Source organism: Salmo salar, chromosome ssa07 (assembly GCF_905237065.1).
Source record: "Salmo salar chromosome ssa07, Ssal_v3.1, whole genome shotgun sequence".
NCBI lineage: Eukaryota > Metazoa > Chordata > Actinopteri > Salmoniformes > Salmonidae > Salmo > Salmo salar.
In genome coordinates, this window is record NC_059448.1 from 23,984,668 (window position 1) to 24,003,278 (window position 18,611).

Below are 18,611 nucleotides of genomic sequence, written 5' to 3' on the forward strand. Positions count from 1 at the left end.
GATATCACCTGAGTTAGCGAATTATACTAGTCCTGAGGTGCGTGCTAGCTGTCTGGTGAAGATAGCACCACACACCAGGCCTCCAGTTTGTCAGCCCAGTCCAACTCTTCCTGTTCCCGCTCCCCGCACTAGCCCTGAAGTGTGAACCCCTAGTCTGGCACGTCCAGTACCAGCACCACGCATCAGGCTTCCAGTGCGTCAGCCCAGTCCGACTCGTCCTGTTCCCGCTCCCCGCACTAGCCCTGAGGTGCGTGTTCCCAGGCTGATACCTCCAGTACCAGCACCACGCATCAGGCTTCCAGTGCGTCAACCCAGTCCGACTCGGCCTGTTCTCGCTCCCCGCACTAGCCCTGAGGTGCGTGTCCCCAGACTGGCACATCCAGTACCACGCATCAGGCTTCCAGTGCGTCAACCCAGTCCGACTCGGCCTGTTCCCGCTCCCCGCATTAGCCCTGAGGTGCGTGTCCCCAGACTGGCACATCCAGTACCACGCATCAGGCTTCCAGTGCGTCAACCCAGTCCGACTCGGCCTGTTCCCGCTCCCCGCATTAGCCCTGAGGTGCGTGTCCCCAGACTGGCACATCCAGTACCACGCATCAGGCTTCCAGTGCGTCAGCCCAGCCTCGAGAGTTCGGCAATAGTGTGCAATCCAGAGTATCCGGCAACAGTGTGCAGTCCAGAGTGTCCGGCAACAGTGTGCAGTCCAGAGTGTCCGGCAACAGTGTGCAGTCCAGAGTATCCGGCAACAGTGTGCAGTCCAGAGTATCCGGCAACAGTGTGCAGTCCAGAGTATCCGGCAACAGTGTGCAGTCCGGAACCGAGGGAGTCTGCCTGCGACCCGGAACCGAGGGAGTCTGCCTGCGACCCGGAACCGAGGGGGTCTGCCTGCGACCCGGAACCGAGGGGGTCTGCCTGTGACCCGGAACTGAGGGGGTCTGCCTATGACCCGGAACCAAGGGAGTCTATCAGCAACCCGGAACTGAGTAAGTCTGTTGACGATCCGGAACTAAATATGAGTAACTGTGTATCAAATGAGTCTGCCTACAGTGTGGAACAGAAGAGGTCTGCCTACGATCCGGAACGAGGGGAGTCTGCCTACGGCCCGAAAGTGATCAAGTCTGTCTGCATTCTGGTAGACAGTAGGCCGGAGCCAGAACCACCTCCTGTATAGGTGGGTTGGGGGGGAGTAGCACAAGTGCCGTCGGTGACGGCAGCCACCCTCCCTTCCCTCCCTTTAGTTTAGGGGTATTTTTTTGTTTAATTTTTTTTGAGGTGCATCCGGGGTCTGCACCTTTAGGGGGGGGGGTACTGTCACGTCCTGACCAGTATAAGTGTTATTTGTTATTGTAGTTTGGTCAGGACGTGGCAGAGGGTATTTTGTTTATGTGGTTCGGGGTGGTGATTTTTGTAGTAGGGTGTTTGATTTATTATTTCCTGGTTTTTGGTCTATGTTTTGTATCTCTGTTCTTTCTGGTTTGTGGTATTTCTATGTGTAGGTTTATGGGGGGTTGGGCTCTCAATTGGAGGCAGGTGCTTTCTCGTTGCCTCTGATTGAGAGTCCTATATATGGGTAATTGTTTGGTGTAGTTGTGTGGGAGATTGTTTCTTGTTTTGCATGTGTGAGCCTGACAAGACTGTTTTGTTGTTCGTGAGTTCTTCGTTTTTGTTATTTTGGTGTTCTCTTTATTTTAAAAATAAATACAAGATGAGCATCCACATTCCTGCTGCGTTTTGGTCCTCTATCCCCGACGACAACCGTTACAGTTGTCAATTCTTGAAGGACTACTTCTAAATTCTTGAAATGTAACTACTTGGGCTACTGAAAAGTACATACTCATTCTGGTTAGGAACTTCGCATACAGAAAACATGACTATGCTCACCAGTGTTATTTCATTTTCAATGCTTTTGAAAAACAAAATCCATCTGAAGATAATGCTTTTGGCAGATTAATCTTCCATAAAGCATTGTAATGACAATACCTTTCCCTCATAGTTTCCTATAACCATATGGCTACAATATGCTCCAATCCTGCCTTTCTAGTTAACTTTTCCTAGCCACCGTGTTTCTACATCTGCATGGCTTGCTGTTTGGGGTTTTAGCCTGGGTTTCTCTATAAGCACTTTGTGACATCTGCTGATGTAAAAAGGGCTTGAAAAATACATTTTGATTTGACAAAGGCAGCTGACACATTGTGTAGAGCAACAGACGGGCTACAGTTAGTCCTCTTTAATCAATGAACCGTTTTTTGACCACCGACCTGCCGTTGGCTGGATGTCCTTTGGGTGGTGGACCATTCTTTTTTTTTTTAAGTCTTGGTTCCAATAGTTTCCATTTTTTGTCAATTAGATATCCTCTCTGCAAGGTTTTTTTACATCTTCCCTATCATATGAACATCCGTTTCTGATTTCTTGATTTTAAAACTTAAGTTGCATTTATTTGTAAATCTCTACATTGGCCAATTCAGAATTGCTTTTAAATGCTGTCATGGAAATAGATGTATTTGCTATTACCAAATCATTCACGATTTCTATGCCTTTAGTTTTCCATGTGGACCATTTCATTGGTGAATTCTGAAAAGCTATCCAAGGATTGTTCCATAGGGTTGTGTTTTTAAGGAGTGATATTGGTTCTTGTAGAATCATTTTCATGTTCTTCCATGTTATAGTGTTCTTAACTATGACATTTTTGATGTTGTTAGCTTTATCCTTTGAAAATAGACACATGAAAAGATTCTGGGGATGAGCAAACTATTGGAACCGAGACAAAAAAATAACTAATATTGGCACAAGATGGAGGGAATGTTGGAACATACAGTGCATTCGGAAAGTATTCAGATCGCTTGACTTTTTCAACTTGTTGTTACGTTACAGCCTTATTCTAAAATGTGTTGTTTTTTATTGTGGGGGTGTGAGTATGTGGGTCTGGGCAGGTGTGATGTAGTTGTTTGTATTGTTAAAGGAAATTATAGAAAAAAATAACTGCAGCGTTGTAGTTCTTGACACACTCAAACCAGTGTAGCTGGCACCTTCTACCATACCCTGTTCAATGGCACTTAAATCTTTTGTCTTGCCCATGCACCCTCTGAATGGCACACATACTGAATCCATGTCTCAATTGTCTTAAATCCTTCTTTAACCTATCTCCTCCCCTTCATCTACACTGATTGAAGTGGATTTAACAGGTGACATCAATAAGGGATCATAGCGTTCACCTGGTCAGTTTGTCATGAAATGTTTTATACACTGTGTATGAATTACTCCACTGACATACCATGACTTTGCAATCTATCTGCTTCAAGGTTAGGTCTAAATAATTTATCGTTCATGACACGTGATAAGGAAGTCCAAGATAGAAAAACACATCTTACTGGAAATCATTTGAGCACCTGAGAGAAAAAAAAGAGGTGAAAGCATTTGTCTCCTCCTTCTCTGACGAACATTGAAAACCAGTGACACCCACTGGCATTCATTTAGACAGATACACTTCAGCAGCAGCTCACACTTACATTCCGCACCATGGGGAAGATCTACCAGGTCACAGTGAATGGCTTCAGGGGGGAGAAAATGGTCATCGACGTGGCCAATACAGAAGAACAAATGAACAGTACGACAGTAAAATAGCTGAGAAACTACCAGGCAACCTAGGTAAGAAGTCATAACTTTTACATATAAACTTACTGTATACACTGTTCAATCCAATGGAGGAAGGGGAGGACCATCCTCAGTAAATTTCATAAAAGTTATCCTTTTTAGATAAAACTATACTAAATATACTCAGGTCACCAAATCATTCATTAAAACACTGTTTTGCACTGTATGTCTACAGTAGCTGCAACAGCACTCTGTAGGGCAGCACCATGGTGTAGCCGGAGGACAGCTAGCTTCCGTCCTCCTCTGGGTACATTGACTTCAATACAAAACCTAGGAGGCTCATGGTTCTCACCCCCTTTCATAGACTTTAACAGTAAATACGACAACTTCTGGAGGACATCCTCCAACCTATCGGAGCTCTTGCAGCATTAACTGACATTATGTCCACCCAATCAAAGGGTCAGATAATTAATCTAGTACTGAAAGTATAAGCTACAGCTAGGGCTGGGCAATATGGCCAAAATATAATATCATGGTATTTTTTAAGAATTTGACAATATGACTGTATTTTATGGTATTTTATGTAATTGAATAACAAAAATTTCAACATTTGCTTCATGAGTAGTGTGTGACCCTATGGTGGCAACACATACATTCTAAGTGATTTGAATTGGTCTGGGCAATATGTCCAAAATATCACATCACAGTATTTTTCATATTTTTTACGTGTTTTACAATATTTAATGTTTTTGAATAATACAAATTCTAAATGTGCTTTGAGTAGTGCATCACCATTTTAAGGGATTTTAATGGGTATTTCTCCATTCTGATTGTTTTATACTGTTCAATTCAACTTCAACCAAAAATAATTTTCAGGAATTTCTTCATTTCCTGCACTCATTTGAGATCATTTCCATATGGGCAAACAATCTAGGCCTTACTTTTAACCAAATGTTGCAATTAAGATTTGACTTGTGTTTTAGAGCAAAACACTTGGGTAAAATGTTGGAATCATGGAAATAGAATGATTATTCAAATGATATAGTTAGAATATAATAGTGGGCACTTTGAATACAGTGTTTGACATGACAACAAATAAAAATGCCAGGAAGGAGTTATTGTGACAGGGTCAGAACCAAAGTGTTGACAAGTGTTTCATATGGGCAGTGGTGGAAAAAGTGCCCAATTGTCATACTTGAGTAAAAGTAAAGATACCTTTAATAGAAAGTTACTCAAGTAAAATTGGAAGTCACCTAGTAAAATACTACTTGAGTAAAAGTATTTGGTTTTAAATATACTTAAGTATCAAATGTAAATGTAATTGCTAAAATATAGTTAAGTAACAAAAGTTAATATAAGGAATCATTTCTAATTCCGTATATTAAGCCAACCAGACGGCAGGATTTTCTTGTTTTATTTCATTTACGTATAGCCATGGGCACACTCCAAAACTCAGACGTAATTTACAAACAAAGCATTTGTGTTTAGTGAGTCCGCCAGATCAGATGCATTAGGGATGACCAGGGATTTTCTCTTTAAGTGTGTGAATTGGACACATTTTTTTCCTGTCCTGCTAAGCATTCAAAATGTAACGAGTACTTTTGGGTGTCAGGGAAAATGTATGGAGTAGAGTGCATTATTTTCTTTAGGAATGTAGTGGAGTAAAATAACTTTACACCACTGCATAGGGGACCCTATAATTTTTGTCTACATTGAATGTTTTCTCTTAGCTACTTCATGTAGCTGACATACATTGTCAAGAAAAAGTATGTGAACCCTTTGGAATTACCTGGATTTCTGCATAAATTAGTCATCAAATTTGATCTGATCTTCATCTAAGTCACAACAATAGACAAACATAGTGTGGTTCAACTAATAACACACAAATTATTGTATTTTTGTAGTCTATATTGATACATAATTTAAACATTCACAGTGTAGGTTGGAAAAAGTACGTGAACCCCTAGGCTAATGACTTCTCCAAAAGCTAATTGGTCAGAAACCAGCTAACCTGGAGTCCAATCAATGAGACAAGATTGGAGATTTTGGTTAGAGCTGCCTTGCCCTATGAAAAACACTCACAAAATTTGAGTTTGCTACTCACAAGAAGCATTGCCTAATGTGAACCATGCCTCGAACAAAAGAGATCACAGAAGACCTAAGATTAAGAATTGTTGACTTGCATAAAGCTGGAAAGGGTTACAAAAGTATCTCTAAAAGCCTTCATGTTCATCAGTCCACTGTAAGACAAATTGTCTATAAATGGAGAAAGTTAAGCACTGTTGCTACTCTCCCTAGGAGTGGCCGTCCTGCAAAGATGACTGCAGGAGCACAGTGCAGAATGCTCAATGAGGTTAAGAAGAATCCTTGAGTGTCAGCTAACGACGTACAGAAATCTCTGGAACATGCTAACATCTCTGTTGACGAGTCTATGATACGTAAAACACTAAACTAGAATGGTGTTCATGGGAGGACACCATGGAAGAAAACACTGCTGTCCAAAAAAACCCATTGCTGCACGTCTGAAGTTCGCAAAAGCACCTGGATGTTCCACAGCGCTTCTGGCAAAATATTCTGTGGACAGATTCATTCTTAGGGATAGGCATCCCGCTTCCGGTAAAGCTGGAGGGCACGCAATTCAAATAAATAATCATAAAAATTATGGATATTAAACATTTAGGTACATATAAGTGTCTTATATCGGCTGAAAGCTTAAATTCTTGTTAATCTAACTGCATTGTCTGATTTACAGTAGCTATTACAGCGAAAACATGCCATGGGATTGTTTGAGGACAGCGCCCCACATCAAAATATTTTCCCACCGGCACAGGTTTCATACATTCACAAATAACGTTTAAATATTCACTTACTTTTTGAAAATCGTCATCTGATTTGTCATCCAAAGGGTCCCAGCTATAATATGTAGTGTTGTTTTGTTAGATAAAATCCTTCTTTATATTCCAAAAAGTCAGTTTACTTGGTGCCATTGATTTCAGAAATCCACTCGTTCAATATGCAGAGAAAGGAATCCGAAAATCTACCCCTAAACTTTGTTTCAACAAGTCAAAATACGTTTCTATTTACTCCGCAGATACCCTAAAATGTAATCAACTATAATATTTCTTACGGAAAGAAGTATGTTCAGTAGGAAACTGATTCGCGCAAACACGAATTTCCAAGACTGTGTCCCTGTACTAAAACTGATATATTTTATTCTGAAACCTTGAACATAGACTGCTGTCACCCTGTGTAAGCCATAGGAATTGCATCCAGGGACCTTTTACTTGCCTTTCTAAGAGGATGGTCCCTCTCAACAAAATAACATTCCGGTTGGTTTTTCTTTGGATTTTCTCCTACCATATCTAGTGTGTTATATTCTCCTACATTATTTTAACATTTCTACAAACTTCAAAGTGTTTTCTTTCCAAAGGTACTAATTATATGCATATCCTGGCTTCAGGGCCTGAGCAACAGGCAGTTTACTTTGGGCACGTCATTCAGGCGGAAATTGAGAAAAAAGGCCTAGCCCTAATTAATTAAACTAAAGTTTACTTGTTGGAAGGAACACAGAACACTATGTGTGGAGAGAAAAGGCACAGCACACCAACATCAAAACCTCATCCCAACTGTAAAGTATGGTGGAGGGAGCATCATGTTTTGGGGCTGCTTTGCTGCCTCAGGACCTGGATAGCTTGCTATCATTGACGGAAAATGAATTCCCAAATTTATCAAGACATTTTGCAGGGGAATGTAATGCCAATTGTCCGCCAATTGAAGCTCAACAGAAGTTGGGTGATGCAAGAGGACAACGACCCAGAACACAGAAGTAAATCAACAACAGAATGGCTTCAACATAAGAAAATACGCCTTTTGGAGTGGCCCAGTCAGAGTCCTCACCTTAATCCGATTGAGATGCTGTGGCATGACCTCGAGAGAGAGGTTCACACCAGACATCCCATGAATATTGCTGAACTGAAACAGTTTTGTAAAGAGGAATGGTCCAAAATTCCTCCTGACTGTTGTGTAGGTCTGATCCGCAACTACAGAAAACATTTGGTTGAGGTTATTGCTGCCAAAGGAGGGTCAACCAGATATTTAATCCAAGGTTTCACATACTTTTTCCACCCTGCATTGTGAATGTTTACACAGTGTGTTCAATAAAGACATGAAAACATATAATGGTTTGTGTGTTATTAGTTTAAGCACACTGTGTTTGTCTATTGTTGTGACTTAGATGAAGATCAGATTACATTTTAGGACCAATTTATGCGGAAATCAAGGTAATTCCAAAGGGTTCACATGTTTTTTTCTTGCCACTGTATTCTTGCTTTGTGTATTCCTCTTTGATTTAGAAGATACTGTTGCACAAAAAAACATGCAGATGTACAGTACCAGACAAAAGTTTGGACACACCTACTCATTCAAGAGTTTTTCTTTATTTTTACTTTTTTCTACATTGTAGAATAATAGTGAAGACATCAAAACTATGAAATAACATATGGAATCATGTAGTAACCAAAAGTGTTAAACAAATCTAAATATATTTAAGATTCTTCAAAGTAGCCACTCTGCCTTGATGACAGCTTTGCACACTCTTGGCATTCTCTCAACCAGCTTCACCTGGAATGCTTTCCAAAAGTCTTGAAGGAGTTCCCACATATGCTGAGCACTTGTTGGCTGCTTTTCCTTCATTCTGCGGTCCAACTCATCTCAAACCATCTCAATTGGGTTAAGGTCGGGTGATTGTGGAGGCCAGGTCATCTTATGCAGCACTCCATCACTCTCCTTCTTGGTCAAATAGCCCTTGCACAGCCTGAAGGTCTGTTTGGTCATTGTCCTTTTGCAAAACAAATGATAGTCCCACTAAGCGCAAACCAGATGGGATGGTGTTTTCACTGCAGAGTGCTGTGGTAGCCATGCTGGTTAAGTGTGACTTCAATTCTAAATAAATCAGTGTCACCAGCAAAGCACCCCCACACCATCACACCACCTCCTCCATGCTTCACAGTGGGAACCACACATGCGGAGATCATCCGTTCACCTATTCTGCGTCTCACAAAGACACGGTGGTTGGAAACAAAAATCTAAAATTTGGACTCATCAGACCAAAGGACAGATTTCCACCTTTCTAATGTCCATTGCTCATGTTTCTTGGCCCAAGCAAGTCTCTTCTTCTTATTGGTATCCTTTAGTAGTGGTTTCTTTGGAGCAATTTGACCATGAAGGCCTGATTCAAGCAGTCTCCTCTGAACAGTTGATGTTGAGATGTGTCTGTTACTTGAACTCTGTGAAGCATTTATTTGGGCTGCAATTTCTGAGGCTGGTAACTCGAACTTATCCTCTGCAGCAGAGGTAACTCTGAGTCTTCCTTTCCTGTGGCGGTCCTCATGAGAGCCAGTTTTATCATAGCGCTTGATGGTTTTTGCGACAGCACTTGAAGAAACTTTCAAAGGTCTTAAAATGTTCTGTATTGACTGACCTTCATGTCTTAAAGTAATGATGGACTGCCATTTCGCTTTGCTTATTTGAGCTGTTCTTGCCATAATATGGACTTGGTCTTTTACCAAATAGGGCTATCTTCTGTACACCACCCCTACCTTGTCAGAACACAACTGATTCGCTCAAACACATTAAGAAGGAAAGAAATTCCATAAATTAACATTTAACAAGGCACACCTGTTAACCTGTTAGGGCTAGGGGGCAGCATTGACACGGCTGGATAAAAAACATACCCGATTTAATCTGGTTACCACTCCTACTCAGTAACTAGAATATGCATATACTTATTACATATGGATAGAAAACACCCTAAATTTTCTAAAACTGTTTGAATGGTGTCTGTGAGTATAACAGAACTCAAATGGCAGGTCAAAACCTGAGAGATTCCTTTACAGGAAGTGGCCTGTCTGACCATTTCTGGAACTTCTTTGCCATCTCTATCATTTACTAAGGATCTCTGCTCTAACGTGACACTTCCCACGTCGTCCATAGGCTCTCATAGCCCGGGAAAAAAGAGAATGTCGTCATTCCAGCCCCAGGCTGAAACACATTATCGCCTTTCTCAAGTGGCCCATCAAGAGACACTAGCTTATGCGCGTGACCCCGACCGCCCCGCCTTTGGGATTTTTTCCTCTGTTTGCCGAAAAGGAGATTCCCTGTCGGAATTTTATCGCTTTTCTACGAGAAAAATGACGTAAAAATTGATTTTAAACAGTGGTTGACATGCTTCGACGTACGGCAATGGAATACTTTGAATTTTATTGTCAGGAATTGCGCCAAGCGCGACACTTCTTTACTATTTCGGATAGTGTCTGGAACGCATACGAACAAAACGCCGCTATTCGGATATAACGATGGATTATTTTGGACCAAACCAACATTTGTTATTGAAGTAGACGTCCTGGGTGTGCATTCTGACGAAGACAACAAAAGGTAATGACATTTTTATAATAGTAAATATGATTATGGTGAGTGCTAAACTTGCCGGGTGTCTAAATAGCGAGCCCGTGATGCCTGGGCTATCTACTGAGAATATTGCAAAATGTGCTTTCACCAAAAAGCTATTTTAAAATCGGACATATCGAGTGCATAGAGGAGGTCTGTATCTATAATTCTTAAAATAATTGTTATGCTTTTTGTGAACGTTTATCGTGAGTAATTTAGTAAAATGTTAGCGAATTCCCCGTAAGTTTGCGGGGGGTATGCTAGTTCTGAACGTCACATGCTAATGTAAAAAGCTGGTTTTTGATATAAATATGAACTTGATTGAACAAAACATGCATGTATTGTATAACATAATGTCCTAGGGTTGTCATCTGATGAAGATCATCAAAGGTGAGTGCTGCATTTAGCTGTCTTCTGGGTTTTGGTGACATTATATGCTGGCTTGAAAAATGGGTGTCTGATTATTTCTGGCTTGGTACTCTGCTGACATAATCTAATGTTTTGCTTTCGTTGTAAAGCCTTTTTGAAATCGGACAGTGTGGTTAGATTAACGAGAGTCTTATCTTTAAATGGCTGTAAAATAGTCATATGTTTGAGAAATTGAAGTAATATGATTTTGAAGATTTTGAAAATCGCGCCACAGGATGGCAGTGGCTGTTACGTAGGTGGGACGAATTCGTCCCGCCGGTCCCATAGAGGTTAATTGAAATACATTCCAGGTGACTACTTTAAGAAGCTGGTTGAGAGAATGCCAAGAGTGTGCAAAGCTGTCATCAAGGCAAAGGTTGGCTACTTTGAAGAATCTCACATTTAAAATATATTTTGGTTAACACTTTTTTGGTTACTACATGATTCCATATGTGTTATTACATAGTTTTGATGTCTTCACTATTATTCTACAATGTAGAAAATAGTACAAATAAAGAAAAACCCTTGAATGAGTAGGTGTGTCCAAAATGTTCACTGGTTTTGTAGGTCTACACCATCACTGGTATTTATTTATTTATTTATTCTCACTGGTATTATCAGGCTGTATAGCTAGTTATGTTTGCTCTGATGCGGTACATTTATTAGCTAGCTAGCGATTAGCATTAGCGAGTAACAAGATTCAGGCTCAACTTACTAAGACAAACTAGCTGTTTGTGATGTAAGAAACACAAACTAATTGTGTAATTATAGAACACTAGTGGATTTATATTAAGAAGCAAAGTGAAAACAGCATCATTGTCATCAACATTGTTGCATATGCTGCATTGATCATGCAGAGACTGAACGCAAGAGTCTCATACTGAAGGAACAACAAATGCGCTCCTTGAGTGACGGGCATGGCTATGTCTATGTGGAAAGCGGCATGGGGAGGAAGAGAGCGGAGAGAGATGACTCAAGTAGTGAATTAAATGATAAAAATTGACGTTACACACAGTGTGTTAGGTTTAACAAACCAAACATTCAAATACCGTTATAGAATGTAAAGAAAAAAACTAAACCGGTCCGTGCATCAACACCGGTATATCGTAAAATAAGGTATAAATCAAATCAAATCAAATGTATTTATATAGCCCTTCTTACATCAGCTGATATCTCAAAGTGCTGTACAGAAACCCAGCCTAAAACCCCAAATAGCAAGCAATGCAGGTGTAGAAGCACGGTGGCTAGGAAAAACTCCCTAGAAAGGCCAAAACCTAGGAAGAAACCTAGAGAGGAACCAGGTTATGAGGGGTGGCCAGTCCTCTTCTGGCTGTGCCTGGTGGAGATTATAACAGAACATGGCCAAGATTTTCATCATTGTGTCAAGAGATATAGTACTAAAACACTTGAGTGTCTCCCTTGATCCTAGGTCCTGGCAGAGTTGTGCAGACTCAGGACAGCTGAGCATTGGAGGAATACGCAGATTTAAAGAGGAGTCCGTAATTTGCTTTCTAATGATCATGATCTTTTCCTCAAAGAATGTATTACTGCTGAAGTGAAAGCCATCCTCTCTTGGGGAATGCTGATTTTTAGTTAACTTTGCGACAGTATCAAAAAAATAGTTTGGATTGTTCTTATTTTCCTCAATTAAGTTGGAACAATAGGATGATCGAGCAGCAGTGAGGGCTCTTTGATACTGCACGGTACTGTCTTTCCAAGCTAGTCGGAAGACTTCCAGTTTGGTGTGGCGCCATTTCCGTTCCAATTTTCTGGAAGCTTGCTTCAGAGCTCAGGTATTTTCTGTATACCAGGGAGCTAGTTTCTTATGACAAATGTTTTTAGTTTTTAGGGGTGCGACTGCGTCTAGGGTATTGCGCAAGGTTAAATTGAGTTCCTCGGTTAGGTGGTTAACAGATTTTTTTTCTCTGACGTCCTTGGGTAGGCAGAGGGAGTCTGGAAGGGCATCAAGAAATCTTTGGGTTGTCTGAGAATTTATAGCACGACTTTTGATGATCCTTGGTTGGGGTCTGAGCAGATTATTTGTTGCGATTGCAAACGTAATAAAATGGTGGTCCGACAGTCCAGGATTATGAGGAAAAACATTAAGATCCACAACATTTATTCCATGGGACAAAACTAGGTCAAGAGAATGACTGTGGCAGTGAGTAGGTCTGGAGACATGTTGGACAAAACCCACTGAGTCAGTGATGGCTCCGAAAGCCTTTTGGAGTGGGTCTGTGGACTTTTCCATGTGAATATTAAAGTGACCAAAAATTTGAATATTATCTGCTATGACTACAAGGTCCGATAGGAATTCAGGGAACTCAGTGAGGAATGCTGTATATGGCCCAGGAGGCCTGTAAACAGTAGCTATAAAAAGTGATTGAGTAGGCTGCATAGGTTTCATGACTAGAAGCTCAAAAGACAAAAACGTCAGGTTTTTTTTGCAAATTGAAATTTGCTATCGTAAATGTTAGCAACACCCCCACCTTTGCGGGATGCGCGGGGGAGATGGTCACTAGTGTATCCAGGAGGTGAGGCCTCATTTAACACAGTAAATTCATCAGGCTTAAGCCATGTTTCAGTCAGGCCAATCACATCAAGATTATGATCAGTGATTTGTTCATTGACTATAACTGCCTTGGAAGTGAGGGATTTAACATTAAGTAGCCCTATTTTGAGATGTGAGGTATCACAATCTCTTTCAATAATGGCAGGAATGGAGGAAGTCTTTATTCTAGTGAGATTGCTAAGACGAACACCGCCATGTTTAGTTTTGCCCAACCTAAGTCGAGGCACAGACACGGTCTCAATGGGGATAGCTGAGCTGACTACACTGACTGTGCTCGTGGCAGACTCCACTAAGCTGGCAGGCTGGCTAACAGCCTGCTGCCTGGCCTGCACCCTATCTCATTGTGAAGCTAGGGGAGTTAGAGCCCTGTCTATGTTCGTAGATAAGATGAGAGCACCCCTCCAGCTAGGATGGAGTCCGTCACTCCTCAACAGGACAGGCTTGGTCCTGTTTGTGGGGGAGTCCCAGAAAGAGGGCCAATTATCTACAAATTCTATCTTTTGGGAGGGGCAGAAAACAGTTTTCAACCAGCGATTGAGTTGTGAGACTCTGCTATAGAGCTCATCACTCCCCCTAACTGCGAGGGGGCCAGAGACAATTACTCGATGCCAACACATCTTTCTAGCTGATTTACACACTGAAGCTATGTTGCGCTTGGTGACCTCTGTCTGTTTCATCCTAACATCGTTGGTGCCGACGTGGATAACAATATCCCTATACTCTCCACACTCGTTAGTTTTAGCTTTAGCCAGCACCATCTTCAGATTAGCCTTAACGTCGGTAGCCCTGCCCCCTGGTAAACAGTGTATGATCGCTGGATGATTCGTTTTAAGTCTAATACTGCGGGTAATGGAGTTGCCAATGACTAGGGTTTTCAATTTGTCAGAGCTAATGGTGGGAGGCTTCGGCGTCTCAGATCCCGTAACGGGAGGAGTAGAGATCAGAGAAGGCTCGGCCTCTGACTCCGACTCGCTGCTTAATGGGGAGAACCGGTTGAAAGTTTCTGTCGGCTGAATGAGCGACACCGGTTGCATTCCTTCAGCATTTCCCTCCAGAAGCCATGAGAAAGTTGTCCGGCTGCGGGGACCGTGCGAGGGGATTTATACTACTATCTGTACTTACTGGTGGCACAGACGCTGTTTCATCCTTTCCTACACTGAAATTACCCTTGCCTAACGATTGCGTCTGAAGCTGGGCTTGCAGCACAGCTATCCTCGCCGTAAGGCGATCGTTCTCCTGTATATTATGAGTACAGCGACTGCAATTAGAAGGCATCATGTTAATGTTACTACTTAGCTTCGGCTGGTGGAGGTCCTGACGAACCACGTCCAGATAAAGCATCCGGAGTGAAATAGTTGAATGAAAAAAAAGTTGAGTGAGGGAATTTTTTTAAAATATAAATGGTAATTAAAAAGTAAAAAACAAAGTTGTCAGGTAGCAAAGTAAGGTTAGCAACAAAACGCAAAAAAAAGTTGAGTGAGGGAAAAACTAAAAATATAAACGGTAATTAAAAGTAAAAACCGTAAAGTTGTCAGGTAGCAGAGTAAGGTTAGCAACAAAACGCACAGCAGCACGTAAAGAAGTCTGAAACCAGAAATAGTCTGTGTCTGGTATACTGCACAGCCCTAGCTACAGCTAGCTAGCACTGCATACAATGTAGTGAGTAGTTGACTGACTCAGAGACAATAATTGAACAGTTTTGAACAAATCAATTTCTTCCAAAGTTAAGAGATTTCATTTGAAAAAAAATGTATACTTAGCAAATGCAGCTACTTAGTTTAGCCTACTCAAACACCCTGCTCAAACAGAGGGATGCTATGTTAGCTAGCTGGCTATGACTATCCATCACAACACTGGAACTCTTCTAAGTCATGGTAAACTTTTGGTTTTACAAATCTATTGTCACCAGGCCCGCCAGTATAAGTGCTAAACTGCTTACACTGTGACGTTACTGCATGATAGTAGTGGGTTTACTAACGCATTAGTTTTATTATCTATGTTGACTATGACATTACTTTAGCTGATATGGTGACAACGATGTAGGCTGTGTGTAGCGGTTATGATATGATTTGGTTTGGAAAGATTTTTTCGCCTGGTGACATGCAGTGGCTTGCGAAAGTATTCATCCCCCTGGCATTTTTCCTATTTTGTTTCCTTACAACCTGAAATGAAAATTGAGGGGGGTTTGTATCATTTGATTTACACAGGATGCCTACCACTTTGAAGATGCAATTTTTTATATATATTGTGAAACAAACAAGAAATAAGACAAAAAAACTGACAACTTGAGCGTGCATAACTATTCATGGTGATCTCGGGGTGATGAGAGGTGTTGGGTTTGCGCCAGATGTAGCGTTTTCCTTGATGGCCAAAAAGCTCAATTTTAGTCTCATCTGACCAGAGTACCTTCTTACATATCTTTGGGGAGTCTCCCACCTGCCTTTTGGCGATCACCAAACATGTTTGCATATTTTTTTCTGACCACTCTTCCGTAAAGCCCAGCTCTGTGGAGTGTACGGCTTAAAGTGGTCCTATGGACAGATACTCCAATCTCCGCTGTGGAGCTTTTCAGCTCCTTCAGGGTTATCTTTGGTCTCTTTGTTGCCTCTCTGATCAATGCCCTCCTTGCCTGGTCTATGAGTTTTGGTGGGCGGCCCTCTCTTGGCAGGTTTGTTGTGGTGCCGTATTCTTTCCATTTTTTAATAATGTATTTAATGGTGCTCCCTGGGATGTTCAAAGTTTAAGATATGTTTTTATAAACCAACCCTGATCTGTACTTCTCCACAACTTTGTCCCTGACCTGTTTGGAGAGCTCCTTGGTCTTCATGGTGCCACTTGCTTGGTGGTGCCCTTGACTTAGTGGCGTTGCAGACTCTGGGGCCTTTCAGAACAGGTGTATATATACTGAGATCATGTGGCACTTAGATTGCACACAGGTGGACTTTATTTAACTAATTATGTGACTTCTGAAGGTAATTGGTTGCACCAGATCTTATTTAGGGGCTTCATAGCAAACGGGGTGAATACATATGCACACACCACTTTTCAGTTTTTGTATTTTTTTGAATTTTTTGAAAATATATATTTTTTTCATTTCACTTCACCAATTTGGACTATTAGGAAAAACGCCAAGGGGGGTGAATACTTTTGCAAGGCACTATACATCTGATGTGTTGTGCATTGAAGTCCACAAGCGATGGGAAAAGGTGAAAGGAGGAGAGCGCATAGATGCGAGAAGGAATAGAACGTGGCTGCTATGAAAGTGAACTGTGTTTACCCTGATCAGGGGTGTATTTATTCCGCCGAATCTGTTGAAAAACGTTTCTTAAATGGAACAAAATGGGGATATACATAACTGAATTTGTCCGTTTGCAACTGTTGGACTAATGATTACACTCTAGATCAGCTAGATGCAGGCAAGCGTGTGCAATACGGTATTGAATGTGTCACTGTCTGTCACCTCAAATTTTTCTCTCGACCTGTGTGCACCTACCTACGTTGTAAACTTTAATTCATAGGCTAGGTTGTAGCAACCTCATGATGGGTATAGGGAAAATTTGAGTGTCATGTATTAGCCTAAACTATTGCTGTTACATTGAACTGAGTGAATGGAATATGAACGACAGTCATCCAATATGCTGTAATATAAATAAGGCCATGCCCATCCCCCAAAAAATCTGCCTCCCTCATCTTAAACGACACCGACCGCCACTGGTTCTATCAGTGTGTAAGACATTAAAGGAATGTCATGTTTGTACAGCAAAAAAGTAAACTACAACTGCATTGACTGTGAACTACTACAAATGACGGCACAAAATAATAGTAACAATCTACTGTATGTTATAGTGATAGTAATCGTAATGTTATTGCACACCTTTTGAAATACTTTGATATTGTACCTGATTTTAATGAGATCTCTTCCCTGACCTCTGACTTCTTTATGAAGGGGGCGATCCAGAGACCATGAGGTTGATCTTCACAGATAAGCAGCTGGAGGACCCATGCCTGCTCTCCTCTTATGGGATCCAGAGCCAGTCTGTCATTCAGATTGTATTGAGGGTGCCTGGGGGATGGAAGGAATGAAGAATGGGCAGAAGAGAGAATCTCCACTACTTTACTTCCTGTATTTACGATGTATTTTTATTTAACAGATGCACTGTATTCACCATTGTATTGTAAACAGATGTACTATAATCTCACTGTCAAAGCACAAACTGGAACAGCTGTTGATAAACATATCTCTCAAAGATAAAGTAAAGCCTATTCCAGTCATTTTCAACTCATTTATCACATGATTTACTTAACAAAAGGCACATCTCACCTCTGACATGGCACAAGAGGAGGTGGGTGGGCTTTCCTGGTTTTTGTTGTTGTTTTTTTACCCGGAAGCCAGCCGCACCAATGTGTTGGAGGAAACACCGTTCAACTGGCATTTGAGGTCAGACTGCAGGCCTGCCACAAGAAGTCACTAGAGTGCAATGAGCCAAGTAAAGCCCCTCTGGCCAAACCCTCCCCTAACCTGTATTACGCTGGATCAATTGTGCGCCGTCCTATGGGACTCCCGACGTCGCCAAAGCTTTCCTGTTTTGTTCTCTATTGTTCCTCAAGCAAGGGGAAAGGACGATGATGTCAGAGGACACTGTCAGACCAACTACATATATGGCCTACTCCATGAAGTTTGCACTTGTGTCTAAAAAAAATATTTTGCTCAATACATTACTGTATTTATAAGTGGTATATTGTTTTTCAACAGGAAAAGTTCCAAAATTGTTGTAGTGCTTCTTTAAAAACAACTTAAAAACAACAACAATGTATATTTAGTTTATTCTCTTTTCACCTGTCCCAACACAATTAGAGTTTAGACGAACATAGATCTTATGAACATTTACCACTCAAACAACTAAATATACATGGTTTAAACGTTCAGAGCCATAAGACTCAGTTTCCATCAGCAGTCATTCTAATCACATTTGGTCAAGTGCAACTGCAGGACACTGGGGGCCTTAGGGGCAGCATGCACCCTGACTCTGGAGAAGCAGTACCTCCTGTAGGTGACCGTCAGGGAAGCCAGGAGACAGACAGCAGATGTGACCCCCAGGACTGCAGCCACAGTGGGGTCGGTACTGACCCCCAGTACTGGAGGGGTCAGTAAGTTCAGGCTCGGGTCAGGGGTTGAGTTCTGATGTCATGGAATTACTGAGGAAGAGAAATGTAAATAGGGACTTAGCAATTCATGCACAATGTGTTGCACTTAAGGGAGTGTGGCGGCTCATTTCTGCATTACCAAAGGAGGAGAGTTACAAACTTCACACACAAGTCAGTTATACTTAAAACTACATCTTTAATTATTAAGATGCTTTTGCAAAAGCACTTGACCTTCAGTGATGCCATTGAAAAGTGATTACACAAAAGTACAAAGATCTTTTATACCCAAGACCCACCCCTCTCAACGTACATGACGAACAACAGATCTTAGGAACACTTCACAAAGGTTAAGTTCTGTATGAAAGATATCTATAAAACATAGCAGACAGCAACTGCTGTATCAACAGTGTTCATTGTATAGACCAGAATCTGGTCCTCCTACTCCAAACTG

General features: G+C 41.4%; 1 long non-coding RNA gene across 1 annotated transcript; it reads left to right on the forward strand.

The window, feature by feature from the left end:
- The first annotated feature begins 3,451 nt into the window (after positions 1 to 3,451).
- On the forward strand, positions 3,452 to 17,268 carry LOC106608845 (uncharacterized). Its single transcript, XR_001329595.2, has 2 exons — positions 3,452 to 3,645; positions 16,962 to 17,268. It is a non-coding gene; the product is annotated as an uncharacterized lncRNA (long non-coding RNA).
- Positions 17,269 to 18,611: the final 1,343 nt, after the last annotated feature.